The sequence below is a fragment of the Micropterus dolomieu genome, linkage group LG05 (genome assembly GCF_021292245.1).
Source record: "Micropterus dolomieu isolate WLL.071019.BEF.003 ecotype Adirondacks linkage group LG05, ASM2129224v1, whole genome shotgun sequence".
In the NCBI taxonomy this organism is placed as follows: domain Eukaryota; kingdom Metazoa; phylum Chordata; class Actinopteri; order Centrarchiformes; family Centrarchidae; genus Micropterus; species Micropterus dolomieu.
The window spans coordinates 10,033,272-10,051,654 of NC_060154.1; the positions used below are offsets into that span (position 1 = coordinate 10,033,272).

General features: G+C 43.7%; 1 protein-coding gene across 4 annotated transcripts in view; it reads left to right on the plus strand.

Annotated features, from left to right (window-relative positions):
• Positions 1 to 18,383, plus strand: part of dennd1b (DENN/MADD domain containing 1B) — a 93,653-nt gene that overhangs the window by 23,723 nt on the left and 51,547 nt on the right. The gene's annotated exons all lie outside the window — the stretch shown is intronic.

Sequence of the window (18,383 nt, forward strand, 5' to 3'; positions counted from 1 at the left end):
CTTTTGTGCTCATCACTCTGTAACTACATTAGGTTGAATCATGCTCCTGTTGTTGCTCCAACATGTAAAGACTCCATGACTCCTACTCTCTGCTGCTGTGAGGTTGTGCATGTGTGTGTGATTTTTGTACTGACAGTTAGAGTAAGAATGACAAAAGACAGATATTTGACAGGAACAAAAACAAGACAGGCAAAATATTGTTTCTGTTCTGAAAGTGGCCACAGCACAAAACAGGTCCTGGAGAAAATCATTGGACAGGTCCCTGCAGCAGCCCATCAGTGGATGGAGAGGAAAAATGGACAACTTAAAAAAAAAAAAAAAAGCAAGAGAGAAAGACTACAATATGTGCGTAGGCTAACTATCTCACAACTCAGCAGCCCAGCCTGTGAGTTTAAACAGCTCTCTTGCCTCTCTGATCCACTTTGAGGAATAAACGGGCTTGTAGAAAGATGCTTCAGGCGATGTCTGCCTGCCCCACAAGAACCAGAGCGTGCTATCAGAGTAAGAGGTAGAGGGAGTGAGGGAATGAAAGTGTGAGCATGAAATTACAGACTTACAGAGGCAGGCACAGGAAACGGAAGAGATGGAAAAGGAGTACAAAGAGCAGCTGAATCCATGAGAGATGAAATAAAAAAAAATAAAAAAAGAATGTAGTGTAAACATAGTGTATGTGTTGACATGAGCCTTGCTCATCATCTCCAACATGTCTCTATTTTTAGCCCCCCCCCCGACACACACACACACCACACAACCTTACTTTTCTTTCATTCTGTTGTCAACCAGATCGTTTGTGTGGATAAGATGGCCCTTAAGATGGCTAGTTAGCGTGCTGTGTACAGAGGGATTGGCCCTTTCCCCCGTATACATAAAGGCTGTATTCACGGGCCTCATTACCAGGATTAGGGCTCCTTTCCTCCTTTGTGGGGCTGAAGGCTGGAGTCCTCTGTAGCCACAGTCTCTATCTCTTTCTGTGGCCCGAGCTGGCCAGCATATGGCAGCAGCAGCCAACAGTCTCCACAGAGGGGCTCAGAGCTCAGAGCAAGGCCTCCTTTTGTTTAGGCCGTTATTGTTGCTTAGCGTAATGACATTTGTAGGCCGTAGGATCGGGGTGGAGGGGTTAGTCTACCCCAGGGGAGGGAGGGGGGAGAGGGAAACAGAAAGAGGGAGAAAGAGAGAGGGATGGAAGGGGGGGAGAGGCAAAGACATGTAGACAGACAGGAGTGTGGATTATGGAAATATGAATTGATTTTTTTTTTTCTGTGCTGTGGTAGAATAGAAAGCTCAAAGGAGAACAGACTGCAGGCTGGCTGGCATGCTGGGGTGGTGCTGGGGAAATGGGAAGTGAGAGGCGCTTTCTCTCTCTCTCTCCCTTCTCTCTCTCTCTCTCTCTCTCCCTTCTCTCTTTTTCTTTTTCCTTCGAGCTCCCCCTATTCCTCCCATAGCCCCTGAGACTCTTGATGCCCTGGTCATCTGCAGATGCCACTTGGATAAAGAGGGAGAGATGTAGAGATGGAAGAGAGAGAGAGGAAGGGCCAGAGAGAGGTGGCTAAAGCATACATTTGAATCGCAAGAAGGGATTTTTTTTTTTTTCTTTTTTTTGCAAATGAAGCAGACAGATGGAAATCTGTCCGTTTCCTCTTAGATCTCATCCCAAACTTGTGGGGAAAAAACAGCAGACACACACACACACACACACACAGAAAACGGTTCTGCCAGTTAATTCTTGCTAACCACAGTGTGCTGTATAGAAGGCCTTCTCCTCTGTAGAGAACAGAGGATAATATGATAAACACTCAGCAAGTTCCACAAACAGACGGCCATTTGAAATCTTATAGAAACTGTGAGCAACTCCACAGTATTTCTAAATGTTAAGTTCCACAGACACCCTTTTGCTTATTGCTGTACTTCTTTGTCCAACACGACAAAAACATAGTTTTACGGTTGACAGGCTCCAACACTACCATTTTATTTATCATGTGTTTGGTTAGCTTTTATTTTCTAATATATAGGTAGATGTCTTTGTCTTTCTGTTCATTTATACAGTTAGCTTGGCTGTCATGGTGTCATTCCAATGCATTTTGCGCTCACATCTGTGGAATTAAAGGGTTTAACAAAGTATTGAAGTCGAATTTAAATCATAACTCATTTAGTTGAACTGTCAAAATGCAAAATGTATGGAAGGGTCCTGTAGATTTGGCATCACCTGATCTACTCCATGTTCTACTCAACTTGGCATTACCTGTCACTTGAACTGATAAGCTGTGATTTTTATAGGTCGTTATCGGTCCGCTTTTTTTGTCAGATATTCATTGATGCTTTTATTAGTGAAATTAACAATGGGATAATAGGCAAAATAGGGAGTCACTAGTGAACAAAACTCAATAAGTTACATAAAACATTGTCCATCTTCCAAGATGGCGCCGCAGACGGCTGCCTCGGGATTACGCTCCGTAGTGCTTTTTGTGTTTTTGTTAATTAACGCTGTTTTCTGCCGTCCATCTCTGGTAACTTTTACCAGAGAAGAGCTCTTAAACATTGGACTTTCTACTGCTCATACTATTCCACCGCTCTTTATTGACCCTGGAACTTTCCCGGAGTTATTAGTTGGAGGAGCAGCAGCACTGTTTGGGATCCTTCGGAAACGGTGCAGGGGAAAACGAGCAGGCGCGCTGGTTAAGCTGAGACGGCGGGGATTTTGCACTGCGCTCCCTTCAATCCACCTGGCGAATGTCCGCTCTCTGGCCAACAAAATGGACGAACTGCTGCTCCTCAACAGAACTAACTCGGACTTCTGCAGATCTGCTGCCCTCTGTTTCACCGAATCCTGGCTCACCAAGCGCACTTCACCTACTGGGATTTAATCTCATCCGCGCGGATCGCGAAAGGGAGCTCACGGAAAAAACAAGGGGAGGCGGACTCTGTTTCTAAATAAACGAAGGTTGGTGCACAGATGTCATAGTGTTGAAGAAATCGTGCAGCCCTCACTTAGAGACATTATTTATAAACTGTAAACCGTTTTATTCACCGTGGGAGTTTTCCCCGTTTGTTCTGGTCGCTGTTTACATTCCACCTCAGGCCTGTGTTAGTGAGGCGTTACTACACCTGGCCGACCAGATAACTAACGTGGAGAAAAAACATCCAGACTCCCTGCTCATTGTTCTTGGGGACTTTAACAAAGCAAGCCTCAGTCATGAACTTCCAAAATACAGACAGCATATTAAGTGTCCCACCAGGGACACTAACACACTGGACCACTGCTACACAACATTAAAGGATGCCTATCGCTCTGTTCCCCATGCAGCCTTGGGACTCTCTGATCACTGTCTGGTTCACCTTATCCCGACACACAGGCAAAAACTGAAATCTGCTAAACCTGTTGTAAAGACTGAAAAGATGGACCAACGAGTCAAAGCTGGAGTTACAGGCCTGCTTTGACTGCACTGACTGGAGTGTTTTTGAGTCTGCAGCCACGGACCTGGACGAACTGACACTGTGACATCTTACATCAGTTTTTGTGAGGACATGTGTGTGCCGACTAAAACCTTCCGCACATACAACAACCAAAAACCACAGCGAAACCCAGGTAGCTTCGTCAGACCAAGGAGGTGGCCTTCAGAAGTGGGGACAGAGTCTTGTACAACCAGGCCAGGAACACGCTGACTAAAGAGGTCAAAGCTGCAAAGAGGTGCTACGCTGGACAGCTAAATAACAGCTTTGCAGCCAACGACCCTGCGTCAGTGTGGAGAAGCCTACGGACACTCACAAACTACAAGAGACTATCCCCCAACACTGCTGGTACTCAATGACTGGCAGACGAGCTGAATGGTTTCTACTGTAGGTTTGAAAAGCCCAGAGTCACACCTCTCCCCCACTCCAATGCCATCTTCAAACAGTCACCTTCCCCCTCTGACCTCTCACCTGCACTCAAGATCTGTGAAGAGGACGTGAGCCACCTCTTCCAGAGGCAGAAGATCAGGCAGGCTCCTGGACCTGACAGTGTCTCACCATCGTGCCTGAAAATCTGTGGGGACCAGCTGGCCCCCATCTTCACTCAGATCTTCAACAAATCACTGGAGCTATGTGAAGTTCTCTTCACACAGCTCCACATTGCTTCAAACGCTCCACAGTCATCCCGGTCCCAAAAAAACGCTCCATCTCTGGACTGAATGACTACAGGCCCGTCGCCCTGACATCTGTAGTCATGAAGTCCTTTGAAAGACTGGTGTTGGCCCACCTGAAGGACATTACAGGCCCCCTGCTGGACCCCCTGCAGTTTGCCTACAGGGCTAACAGGTCAGTGGATGATGCTGTCAACTGACTCTCCAGGGACATATGCTAGGGTCCTGTTCATGGACAGCTCGGCGTTCAACACCATCATCCCGGACATCCTCAGCACCAAACTCACCCAGCTCACTGTGCCAGCCTCCACCTGTCAGTGGATCACAAACTTCCTGACTGACAGGAGTCAGCAGGTGAGGCTGGGAAACATCACATCCAGCACCCGGACTATCAGCACTGGCGCCCCCCAGGGGTGTGTGCTCTCCCCACTGGGGGACCCATCTGTCAAACTCCTGAAGTTCGCTGACGACACAACGGTCATCTGCCTCATCCGGGACGGTGACGAGTCGGCCTACAGACGGGAGGTTGATCAGCTGGCTCTCTGGTGCGGCCAGAACAACCTGGAGCTTAACACGCTCAAAACTGTGGAGATGACAGTGGACTTCAGGAGAAGCCCCCCCACTCTGCCCCCATCACTATTCTAAACAGCCCTGTGTCTGCTGTGGAATCCTTCAGGTTTCTGGGATCTGCTATATCCCAGGACCTGAGGTGGGAGCCCAACACTGACACTATCATCAAGAAGGCCCAGCAGAGGATGTACTTCCTGCATCAGCTCAGGAAGGTCAACCTGCCTAAGGAGCTGCTGATCCAGTTCTACACAGCCATCATCCAGTCTGTTCTCTGCACCTCCATCACTGTCTGGTTTGGATCTGCCACCAAAAAGGACAAGGACAGACTACAACGTACAGTCAGGACTGCAGAAAAGATCATCGGTGCCAACCTTCCCTCCATTCAGGACTTATACATTTCCAGAGTCAGGAAATGAGCAGGAAACATCACTGCAGATCCATCTCACCTGGAGCTGGTATAGGACACATCCTGTTCCAGCTCCTCCCTCTATAGGCGCTACAGAGCACTGTACGCCAAAACTAACAGACATAGAAGCAGTTTCTTCCCACAAGCCATCACTCTGATGAACAGCTGATTTCTGACTCACAGTGTCAGGAACAATTCCTGTGCAATAACCCAGTAACTCTGTCTCTAATCAGCACCTGTTTACTGGTTTCCACTTATTATTTATTTATTCACCATTATCTATTTCAGTGCTGCTCATACTATGTCATATTGTATATACTGTATACCAGTACACCTACCTCAGGTCATAAGGTCATAGGTCTTATTTATTTTTTTCCAGCATCCTTTGCACTATGCTCCATCACACTGTGTACATTTGTACATGTATGCATGTATGTGTACCTGTATATCATATCCACCTTCAACATGTACATAATGAGAATAGTTTACTCTTGCATCCTTTGCACTCTCATTACTGCACTATTTGTCAATATGTCTATATTGTTTTGTTCATAGTGTGTATATTAGTGTTGTCTACTCTGTAGTTTGTGTCTGATTTATTTTATTCAAGGTCAAGTTCATTTTATTTATATAGCACGTTTTATAGCAGCCACTGACTGACCAAAGTGCTTTACAGAACTACAGAATTAAAAGACAATAATACCATGCATAACAGCACAGCATAGAAAAGTACAGAAAAGTTAAGAACAGCTTTAAACAGGAGTAGCCAAAGCAGTATCGGACTCATCAACAATAAAAATAAAAAACAGAAATGCCAGTATCAGACTTGGATAGAAAAAACAGCATCATACTCCAAGGAGAGGGGGGGAGAAAAAAAAAAAAAAAAAAAAAAAAAAAAATATATATATATATATATATATATATATATATATATATATATATATATATATATATAAAAATAAGTAAATAAATAAACAACCTTATTAAGGAAAACAAGTGCGTTTTTAAAAGTGACTAAAAGTGAGGGGCTATCCTAACTTCTGTGGGCAAATTGTTCCACAGGCGAGGCCCAACCACAGAAAATGCTCTATCCCCTCTGCGTTTAAGTCTGCAGTGAGGGACTAATAACAGATTCTTTTCACCTGATCTCAGACTTCTCGAAGGAGTATATGGTTGAAGCAGTTCAGATAGGTAGCACGGTGCTTGGTTGCATAGAGATTTGTACACAAATAACAGGATTAAAATCAATTCTGAAATTAATGGGCAACCAATGAAGAGACCTCAGAATTGGGGTGATATGGTCACTTTTCCGACTATTTGAGAGGAATCTTGCGGCGGCATTTTGCACCAATTGCAGACGAGGAGTTTGAGTTTTTGAGATACCGCAGTAAAGTGAATTGCAGTAATCTACATGTGTGGTGATAAAAGCATGAACAGCCATCTCAAGAGTTTTAGGATTAAGAAAAGGTTTGACTTTTGACAACAGACGCAGTTGATAAAAACTAGAGCTTATTACGGAGGAGATTTGTTTATCAAAATTTAAAGACTCATCCAGTAGAACGCCCAGATTCCGTACACTTGAAGATCTAAAAGCCGATAGTCTGCCTAGGTCGAAGGTGGCAGCCTGGGGATTAACAGTGGACCCGAAAACAATGATCTCTGTTTTGTTTTCATTTAAAAATAAAACATTTTGGTCCAGCCAAAAAAAAAAAAAAAAAAAATTATTATTATTTTATTATTGTATAAGTTAGCACATCGTGAGCAATGTACAATCCTCAGTCAAATTCCTCGTATGTGTACACATTACCTGGCAATAAAACTGATTCTGATTCTGGTCTGTGAAAAAAGAGACATATATGCACAGAGAGATAACTTTGGGTTTGCTTTCTTTGCATATCAGCGTTATGCGTCATTCTGGTTCAACCTTTTGTATATCTTGCTCTCTGACGGTTCATCAACCTTCTTGTTTCGAAAACACCTTATCTCATATTTCCCCTCAGAAGACGCTGTTGCAGGAAATTGCAAATTACTCATAAACCACACTTTTTCCCTGCCAGCCTGGTTTCAGCATAATATCCAGAGAGAAATAAAGGAAATATTGAATTATAAATCGGTTTTACTGCAAGGCTTTCTCTCAGCTATGAACTAAAGTTGATGTTAACTGTCTATGGCCATTCCCCACATTTTAATAGGGAATCTTTGATCTTCCTGCTGCATACTGCAGTTGACCATATAACATGTTGTTTTTCATTTATGCCAAGGCCACAGTAACTGATTCGATCCTAAAAGAAAATATCTAGTCTTTGATACGGACATATATGTTGCTATGTATAATCAATTTGTAATATTTATTGCATTCCAGGGCTTCTGTTGCAAAAATTGCAATGTTCTTTTCCCATCTACATGAACAATTCTCTTGTTACTTCCTACATTTCCTTGGGGGTCTTTTTTTATGAGTCTGTTGCATTTGAGGGATGTAGGTGGTGAAGAGAGCAGTCGCTGTAGCAAAGGAGGAGTCACAGATTTATTTAAAACAAACCATTTATTGATGCTCCATTGCATTTGGACTAATTGGCATAGGTGGAGTAAGTGATATCTTTACTTCTTGGATGATGGAGATTTTCTTGTGTAATTGTTACAAAATGGGTGCAAAACAAGGAGCCTAGGAAAAAGCCAATGCCCTTTGGTTCAGTTGGACTGACACCAATACCTGATGTCTAAAACTGTTATTTTAAATTGTAAATATGTTTCCTTGTATCACGCTTCACTTTAAAAGAGCAACCTGTGTCTGAACTTAATGCCATGTCATCTGCTTTTGGCAAATAAGACGTGGCAATGGGGCAAATGTAGCAACAATCTACCTGTAGCCATTTTGTTAAACCATTTTAAATCGTTTCCAGGCTGATTCTTTTTTGTCTCTTTTTATAAAAATGTTATCTAAATATCCTCTTCTTTGGGCCTTTTTAGTTTTAACCACTGTCAAGTTTTTTGAGATGCCATGACTTCAGGCTGAACTTGACTTTTCTGTTCACGTAGTCTTGTATATCCATCTCTGTTCAAAAGCCAGACAGGGAGAGAGGGAGGGACAGACAAAGAGAGAGAAACGAAGAGAGGCGGATGGTCTCTCGAGGCTTCAACCTCGGCAACTCTGAGTGTTGCTCTGACACTGTGCTCCATCAGGACAGGCTGCCTGACATGCAGTGATTGGTGGCCACAGCTCTGGACTGGCCCTTGGTGGGGGAGGCAGGAAGGGGACTATTTGGAAGAGGTCGATTGGGTGGGTGAGGCAGCAGTGGTCTGAGGGATTGAGGTAAAGGAGAGAAGCTGGTGGACATGATTGGTGGATTCAGCCCTAAGGGAGCTGAGTGTTGACCCTGAGGAGAGGAGGAGCTGGTGGGTGTGAGAGTGGTGTTGGAGGAGTCAAGGTGGGTGTGCGGAGGTTTGCTAGCAGGGGCCAGGGATGCTAACTTGAAGACAATGATATGTGACCCTCAGTTGAGACCTTATATAGCACCCAAATGAGGGAGTGATATAGAAAACAGTTATATAGGACAACAGGTAGATATAAGAGAAAAGGAGGTGGAGAATGAGAAGGAGGTGCATTTTTAAAAGGAGATTTATGGCCAAAAAAGGGAACAGAAAGTTGGAAGGGAGGGAAGAAGTCATGAGATTGTAGAGATAGGGAGGAACAAAGATGAAGGCAAGGTGAGAGGTGTGTAGAAGGACAAAATGAGAAAGAAACTAAGAAAAGATGGAGGACAGGGAAAAGCTCTGACAGAGTGAGTTAGTTTGACACAGAGAAGAGCTGGTAGCATGTATGTTTTAGGAATACAATGTTGTGTTTGCACAAATCCAGACTGGACTTTTTTTGTGTGAAGCAAACATTTGGAGGCCTCAGGCTTCACGAAATGCCACCAATAAGTGATATAGGCGATCTCCTCAATGATATACTATAGCAATACACCACACGTACAGCACCTCTGTCAGACCAGTCTTTTTCACAAAGACAAAGCCAACTTCCCCACCCATCCTCCAAAAAGAAGAGAAGAGACAGTAGTGATGTTTTGTGGCGAGCTGTTGAAAATGAGCATATTTTGTCAGCTCTTTGCGTGCTGCTACAGCCAGTTTTGTGAAGCTGTAACAGCAAGGTGCAATGTTTGGGGAACTGAGAGATGAAATAGATGGAAATTTATACCTTTTTTTGTGTTTGTGTGTGTGTGGAGAGGTATGGTTCTAAATGTGTGTGCGCGCATGTTTTTTTGTACATGTATGTGTGTGATGCCTCAGTGTGTCACAGAGTCTCGTCTTTCCCCTTCACTGCGCCCTGACAGCGGTGTCAAACAAGGCCTCATATGATCTGTGTATGTCTTTGAGAATATGTGTGTGTGTGTGTCTGGGTTGATAATGTTTTTATTCTTCTTTCTAACCCTTTTCACCTCAGATCCCTCGGGTGTTCCAGGGTCTTGCCTAATGGACAGTCTCGCCCCACTAAGCTGGCCTTTGGCTCGGGCACTGAGATGGCCCTTTGTTGCTCATGGGTCCTGATTGCGCTGACCTCTGGGCTGGCTTCATGGGAGAAGCAGTGTGGTGGAGGGGGAAGAGGAGAGCAGGGAAAGTGTTTTACGCCCTGCTGCTCACATCTCTCCAGCATTGCCAGTGACTGGCAAAAAGATGGTGTGTTTTGGCAGTGGAGTAAAGAGCTGTTGGCTGCTTGTGTTTCCAAAGCTGCAGGTGGACAGTAGTGGCTACAGATGTATCAATCCTACAAGTCTTACGAGCTAGTTGCACTTTGGCTGCAGTACATTCTATTCTCGAACAAACAACAAACGAACTGTATCAAAAGCAATGTACAGTAAATGGATTATTTGTTGGTTATGGGTTTGGCGTCTTACTCAAGAACATTTAAGCTGCGTTTCGACCAAAGGAACTAGACCCCGGAACTAGGAATCTTTGGAGGAACAGCGTTTCCACCGAAGGGACCAGGGACTAAATTTAGTTCTAGGTTCTTTATTTTACCCCCCAAAAAGTCCCTGCTCGGGGGGTAGTACTTTCCGAAAGTACCTGTACTTTGGGGAGGTGGGGCTTGCCTTGCAGTGAAATTCTGAATGGGCGAGTAGAGGCTACTGGCTTTAACTGGAGAATTTCGGCTGTTTTTCTACGACTGCTCCTCTCTTTTCCACCGTTGTTTGCAAACCAATAAATTACAATCAACAGTCAAATAGCCACACAAGTCTCGTCTGAGATCGTACGTCGGCATTTAATGTATTGCTCGATAATAGCAGCCAGCGTGCAGCGGTGTGTTTACAGCGAACAGCTGACGGAGCTAGGTTAAATACTGGGTCCAAAGTTGTTGTTTTAAGTTTTCATCAGCGAGGAAGTTTTTACACAGAGCTGAAGTCGGTCTCCTACTCTACAAAACAAGCGGAACAGCTGATTACAGCAGGCAATAAAGCTTGTTAAAATCACAACACAGACATGCTGCTGCCAGCTGATCTGCAGCTCTTGTCGGCTAGAAATGTTTTAATAAGTGTTGCGATTATATTTTTGTTTTTATTTCTCTGTGCTGGAGTTATTTTAAGAACTTGGTGATTTTATCCAGTTTGTTATCCACACAAGTCTCGCCGATGTCCGTCTGAGATCGGCATTAAATGTATTGCTTGGAAATAGCTGCCAGCATACAGCGAACAGCTGATTGAGGTAGCCTACGGTAAATACTGGTTCCGAAGTTGTTGTTCATCAGTCAGGAAGTTTTTACACGGAGCCGAAGTTTGCCTCCTCTTCTCCAAAACAGAACAGCTGATTACAGCAGGTAATAAAGCCTTCCTCCGACGCTCAGGCGGACACAAACATGAGTCTGATCTGCAGCTCTTGTTGGTTGGAAATGTAATAACCTTCCAAATTGTCACAATTTTATTTTTGTGTTGCTTTCTCTGTCCTGGAGTTATTTTAAGAACTTTATGGCTTTATCCAGTATGTTATTAAATGTGCACCGAACTTTATCGTGTGTCTCTTCATTATACTCCAAAAATAAAAGCTGCTTTAGTGGTCAAGCATAGCCTATAGTTTTTCATTATATTCTTGTCAAATCTGATGTTCATTTATAAATTTGCTCATGGATAGTGGTTACAAATAATGATGCCTGTGCATCGCTTTTTACGGCGTACAGGCGTACAGGCCTACAGCCTACGTCAGCTGGTTAATTTGCCTACTCTTCGTAGGTCATTGGGCTGAAGGAACCTTTTAGTTCCTTGAAAAGAGATCTGGGGACTGAAAAGTCCACTACGAAACGCGGCTTTAGACACTCTCTCTGGAGCAGATGAGGGTGGAACCAGGAATTACTAGAACTATCTCCTAAGCCATGCCACACTATTTTTATGCTATAACACCCCCTAGTTGCAAGGCTCAGACTGAAGCTTGTTGCCTGTGTTCCATGGAAATTTTTCAGGTGACGCACTGTGACACGTAAAATCAATCTTGTGTAGCTCAAACTGTCTCCGTTTGCATACTTGCGTGGACCATGTTTGTGCCCTAAGCATGAAGTAGCTTCGTTCAAAGACATTTTAAACATCTAATGTAATGGAACAAATATGTAACTACTGTTGTGGCTTCTGAAACTGTTTTTGCACACATGGTGATGGGAACAGAGATTTAAAAATAGGGAACAGGGAGGTTTTGAGTCATGTGATAAAACATTGTTCCACCTTGTTTTGTTTCATAATGAGGAGCTCCTTGTTGGGTTTAACATGGTAAACTGGACTAGTGTAATGCTGCGATACATATTCAAAATGTACAGTGTATTATATTTTTAAATGCTGCCAAACTCCCTCAGTAGCATGGCTGCGGTCACAGAGGAAGAAAGAGTGTATCTACACTTGGAAACAAGTTGTCCCTGTCAACCAGGAAACTCATATTTACGGACTTGAGCCTAACCACATGCTGCTGTTGCCAACAGAGCTATCACACACATAACGATGTGGCTTAATTGGCTGCATTTTTCCGTAACTGCACTACCCGATACATGGCACAGCCACCAGCCAGAGACGGAGATAGAAGCAATGGCAGAACAATGGTTTTGTTTAAAGGGAGAGAAGGAGGAAGAGGAGGGTGAAGCGATGACCTGACCCTCTCTGCTAGATTCCATGTACATCTGTCAATGAGATGTCCACAGCCAAATGTGTAGGAGCCAGTGTTGCACTGTTGCTCCCCTGCTGAGCTTCAGTGTATGGGTGTATATGTGTGAGTGTGTGACGCCATGTGTTAGAGGCAGGCCCACATCAGGGTTCATACAGTCGAGCTAAGCCCAGTGGGAGCTGAAAGCTTAAAGAAGGAAATCCCCCCTGGCTACACACACACACACACACGCACGCGCGCGCGTTCTCTCTCGCTCTCTCTCTCCTCCTGGCACGTCATTAATGAAGCCCATGCTTGTATGTTTGGGGCATATGCAGCTCTCTTGGCCCAACACTACAACTCTGTGTGTGTGTGTGTGTGTGTGTGTGTGTGTGTGTGTGTGTTAGGGAGTGAGACATCTCCCCCTATCACATGGTAATATATTCAGTGGAAGATCTCTGCAGAGGCATAATACTGCCGCTCTCCCCTGTCTGAGCCCATCTGTGATATGTAGAAAGGACATCAGCAGGACAGGTTATTAGCACTGGAATAATGCACACTGTTATTGTTGACGCCACATACTTATTCTCCGAGCAGTATGCCCCCTCACCCCATAACATAAATACGTCCATTGTAGAAAAAGCAGGAATTAAATGAGTGCAATACAATCGATGGCATGTATACTACCCCAGTGAAATGTTGTTATATTGGAGGTGACTCATTAACATCTGATAGACTGAGAATGAGTTTGGGGCTGGACAGTGGGGGGTTAAGGGGATGTTATCCCTCTTGGAAACACAAATTATTGAATTCACCCTACATATGCATTATAGCCTAAAGAGGGAAAAAGTTTTCAAATATTGTCAGCCAACAGGGTTTCTTCTTGCTATAGAGGTGGCGCATACACATATGAATGTAAAAACACATATACCTGTCAGGTGTTGGCAAGTGCTTGAAGAGGCCAGAAGATCAATCTGTCACCTTCAACACGTTCTGGGAAAGAGCTCTGGTAACACGGAGCGTTGTTAACCAAAATAACCTCCCTTAACACAGACACTCTGCAGCAGATGGGTCACTGGGAACAGAAACTTGTGGAGGGGATAAAAAAAAATCCAAGAAGACAAAACTCCCTCTTCCCCCATTTCCCTCTCCTATCAGCTTGGGCAGAGTGAGCAAGAATGTGAAAATGTAATGCCCCCGTGTCAATTTAAAAGTGCACCTCATCGGTTCATGTGCCCATCCACCACTCTCCACCCCCCCCACCCCCTCCACCTTCCCCCTCTCAAGCAGCTCTGTTGCTTTGGTCCAGCTTTGAAGGCCGTTCTTATTACTGGCACAGAGCACAGGTCAGAATGGCAAGCCGGCAGCATACTATTAAAGCCTAATGAAAGAAATCTCTGCAGGGTCTGAGGTCTGCAGCGGCCAGAGGAGGCTGAGCCTCTGCTCATTGTTCTGTTCCTCTCCTCGCTATTCTTTTTTTATTCCTACAGAATAGTGTCTCTATCTCTAAATCTATCTATCTATCTCCACTGTCCCTCTCAGTCATCTTTGGTATTTTCCTTTGTCTTGTTCTCTCTCTTACCAAATCTTTAAGTTTTACTCTACCTGCGTTAGATGATGTTTGCACTCCTATATATTTGTTCAGCTGCCCTCAGAAATGAGCTCTGGGCCCATAAGACAAGGCTTAAGTGTTTCCTCTAATTGCTGTTGCTAAATTGCATGTTGTAAAATTATACTGCAATGGTGGAGATTTTACTATGAAGTCGTTGAATTAAATATATGTTAATTTTTTCAACACATTGTCCCAGTTGACCATCTTATATCTATGCAGGAATCACTCTGATATTAATTGATCCCCACCAGAGAATTGTCTTCATTTATGCCCCCTTGACAGGAAGGCCAGAGGTCAGGGTCACCTACAAAAGTCCGATCCATAGGCTATGTCCTGACATTGGAGATTAAATCCTGGTTCTCACTCTCTATATCCTCTCTTCATGAACTTCAGTACCTCTGTTTGGCACTCACGCTGTAAATTTCTAGCAAAAGTAGTAACAGTAAAAATGAACATGTTGCATTGTCATTTCTGACATACCCTCTGAAAACACATTTGCATTGTCCAAATGTGGTTTACTTTGGTATGCATGCCTTTCTGCAGTCAAGCAGTTCTTAACTATAATGTGACTCATGCAACACTTTCCAGTAACCTGTGTTTGTTTGGTTTGGAAAATAATGGTATTGTTCAGGTAGATGTAGTGAGCTTGTAAAGATTATTGGAATAAGTTGCTCATATAGATGGTTGAATATGATGTAGTCTATAACATGACAGTAGATTAATCTCTTGTGCCTATTCCATATTTATTGGTTCAATCAAATTGATTTTCCAACGTCTTTGAGTGCGAAAAGGTGCTAGTGTGGGAGGTATCACAATCAACAAAAAATTGAGAAATATGATTTAACCCCTTGTTTTGCTGGAACAAAACTGCTCATTTATGTCATAACCAATGCTACATTTTCTTTAGGGGTTATAATGTTAATGTTTTTTAAAAATGTTTTTAAAAGCTCTATTAAGGCATTAAACATTTGTATTTCCCCAGTTTATCTCTTCTCTCTGACTCTTGTACGTTTTTTCACCTTCCTTTCGTCTTGCCGCTGTTGCTTTCGGTCTCTTTCTCTCTGTCTTTCTTTCTCATTATAGTATCACATCCAGTAACCTTTCGGTATCTGGTGCAGTTTGGAGATCACTGAAGAAACAGGAAGTTGTTCAGGAAGTTTGTTGTTTACAGTATATTAGATCAGAAACTAACTCCCTCCCTTTTCCAAGAAATTGTACCGATAATCAGTTCATTGCCAAAAATGTACATGCGTCATTTGTTTATGACTTTGCGTTTTTATTTGTTTTGAACTGAGTTTTAATCCACTAGTCCACCCAATCAAGATTTCATACCATCATACATTTTTATTCTGCATTATTTATCCCCCCCCCCCCCCCCTGCCAAAACCAAGGCTCAGCTGTCCTTGTGCCTTTACACATTGCAAATGAATGCATATCCATGCAAATTCTTAAAAAAGAAAGGCTGAGAATTTGAATATTTTGCTTAAAGCTGCACCCAGGTCGACCCTGCCATTCGGCATTTGAAAGCAGTGTGTCTGTTTGAATACTGAGGATCTCTCTTTGTCATGTTCGCCAGAGGGGCTGGGTGAGCGAACCAGCACCGGCAGGATGGGCAGAGATCGGCCGGGTAGCTGCACACAGACAGACTAATTGGGAAAAGGGGGGTGAGAGGGGGGACGAGGGGTGTTGGTAAGGGTGAGGGAAAAGGTGGGGTATGCAGGAAGGGGGGGAATCCAAGATGACGACAGGGGGTTCAGGAGGGAGGTGAAAGAGGATGGAGGGAACGGGAGAGAAGGGAAGGAAGAGAGGAGGTGATGAAGAGGGCACAAGAGCGTGCGGGAGGAAGAGGTGAAGGAAGGGTGAGTGGAGGCTCTGTGGTTTCCAGCGCTGATGTGTTTGTAGCCCTGCTGACTATGTCATTATACTGTTGAAGCGCTGGCTACAAACCACTGTAGCCTTAAAACCCCATTATACTGCATGTTTGACACATAAGGAAAAGATAGCTTTGCACAAACCAGTTTTCTTGCACTCATTAAAAATATTCAAAGAGGAACTGTTCTCTCTCAACTTTTACCTCCAAGTCTTTACGCACACTTTTGATTCCAACAGAGCAATCATCCGTTGGGGAATACTCATGCACTACTATGCACGGATAGCTTGAGCAAAAAAAAAAAAGAGTCCTCAGAGGCGTGACATTATTAATGTGAAGTTATTATTAAGTCAGCCGTCCAGTGCACAGCGATAGCATTACAGTACGGAGTTGCCATTATATTGGACCATGATAATGATATAATTATAATTAGAGTTGTGACACATGAACCGGGTGGGCTCTTTCAAATACTGTATGTTTGTTTAACAAGGTGTTTGACTTTCAGCATTCCTAAAAAGAACCTGTTATTTGGACTTTAACTACTGTGTGTGCTGACTGAAGCTAAATAAAGCAGTATGACATAAAAATTTGAACTTAAGGTCTACGCACTAGCCTTCTCATGATCATTAAAGTGCACCTCATGGCCTTCCTCAGTGGATAAAGTTTTGCTTAGTTGTCGCAGTTTAGGGATTCAGAAGGGCAGTAGCATCCTGACTTTTGTGGGACCCAAAATTGAAACCCCCTCCCCTAGATTTCCATGAAGGACCAGCAGTGGTTCACCAAATTTGAGCCTAGAGATCACCAGTTTGAATCTCGAGCAAACGTGTAATGCTCTGGCTGTACCCTCATAAAATTTATGCAGTGACATTAATGATGTCAGTTCACAGACCGTGAGATAAAACTATTGACATGGCTGGAGAGGGGTTGTTGGCATGTAAAAAGAACAAAAATAATTCAGTGCTGGTTTGATTCCGTTAATGCCTTGTACACAATAGTTGACCGTGTGTGACACACTGCTCCAGAGCTGAGCATAGTTCATAGTTGAATCCTCATGCAGATGGTTAGCCATACCATGCTGTTTTAGGTGTTTGAATCTGTTTTACTACCTTCCCAGCTTTAATTGATTTCTATTCATTTCCATGTGGTATTAAAAACTCATCTTACAAAGACTTGAGTTATCCATCAAAGTGAACATCTTGTCTGTATTATTTTGGCCTATGTTATTTTTGTGTGGTAATGCATTGGCTTTTCAAATCAGTCTGCACTTGCAATTGCGTTACCAGGAAATAATAAATTAGCTTAGACAAAAAATAAAAGCAGCCACGATGTGCATTGTGATGGATGATACAGTTAAAAAGCACATTCAGATGTCTAAAACAGTACAGCATGCTTTGAAACAGCTGACAGTAATGTAAAGTGTATGTGAATTGTAGTAATGGTCGAACACATGCAAAAACACTGATATAGACCTTTAAAGTCCACTTCTAATATGGGTATACCAGTGGTACGTTTACAAATTTGCCTGCCACCAGCCCTGTATTGAGGGCCCTGGGGGCCAGGCTGCACTGAACTGGGTTGAGTTACACTGGGTAGCGCGCTAGATTGATCTGGCTGCAGTAGCCATGGGAATATAAAGCAGGGCAGGGGCTTAAAGTCTGAGTCCCCCCAGGGAGGAGTCCTCGCTGCATGGGGAGAGGGGTATGAACTGAGCTGCCTCTCCCTCCATCCTTTTCTTCCTTCCTCCCTTTCTTCCTCCCTTTTTCCCTCCCTTCTCCTGCTGTTGTGTCCGTCTGAATACCTCTTCCATCTCTCCTTCCTTATGAATTTCACTCTTGTGAGTCTCTCTGTCTGCCTCTGTCTTTCTCTCTTTCTTTTCCTTTTTGCCTCATAGTTTATTTTCAGCGTTTTGCCCTTTAACTCCATCCTCATTCCTTCGTTCTTTGCATCCACATTTCTCTACAGCACTCCTCGTCCTCTCTCCTCTATATTTGCAAAAATATGGGAAAACGAATATTGCTCATGAAGTTCACACCCAAAATGAAACACCATGGCTGGTGGTGAGTTTAGCATTTAATCTGTTTATAAAGGACACTTTTTTTCAGCCTCATTCGGTCCACTTGCTGTGATCTTAAAAGCTGGTTTTCCCATTTTTAGTGTTAGTGGGTGGCCAAGAGGGAAGGTCCATGTATATGTGTGCTAGTGACAGTCACGCCAAGCCCACAGAGTATGAACTGTCATGTGTCAAATCCCGCAAGTACATGCTGTATGCTTGAACCATATATAATGCAACCCACCACAATTACTTCTAAAGAGTCAGAGTAGAACATTAATAAAAGTGAAGTTTAGGCTTATTTTTTAAGAGTAGAGAAAAGCAAGATTGTTGCCCTGTGCTGCAAAGTTTGTTGCTCTCCCCTGCTGAACCGTGCTATTCTGCAGGGGTACCGGGCTGCTGTGTGCTGTTGTAGTGTTGTGGTGTAGTGATAGCAAGATCGTCCGCTGGGGGAACCCAGAGTATTCTGTCTCACTGAGTGATACCCTTGTCTCCACTCACGATAAACGTGCACACACACACACACACACACACACACACACACACACACACACACACACACACACACACACACACACCAGTGTCTGCCAAGCCCAGTCTTTGCAGCAGATTTCCCCCCCCCCCCCCCCCCCCCCCCCCCCCCCCCC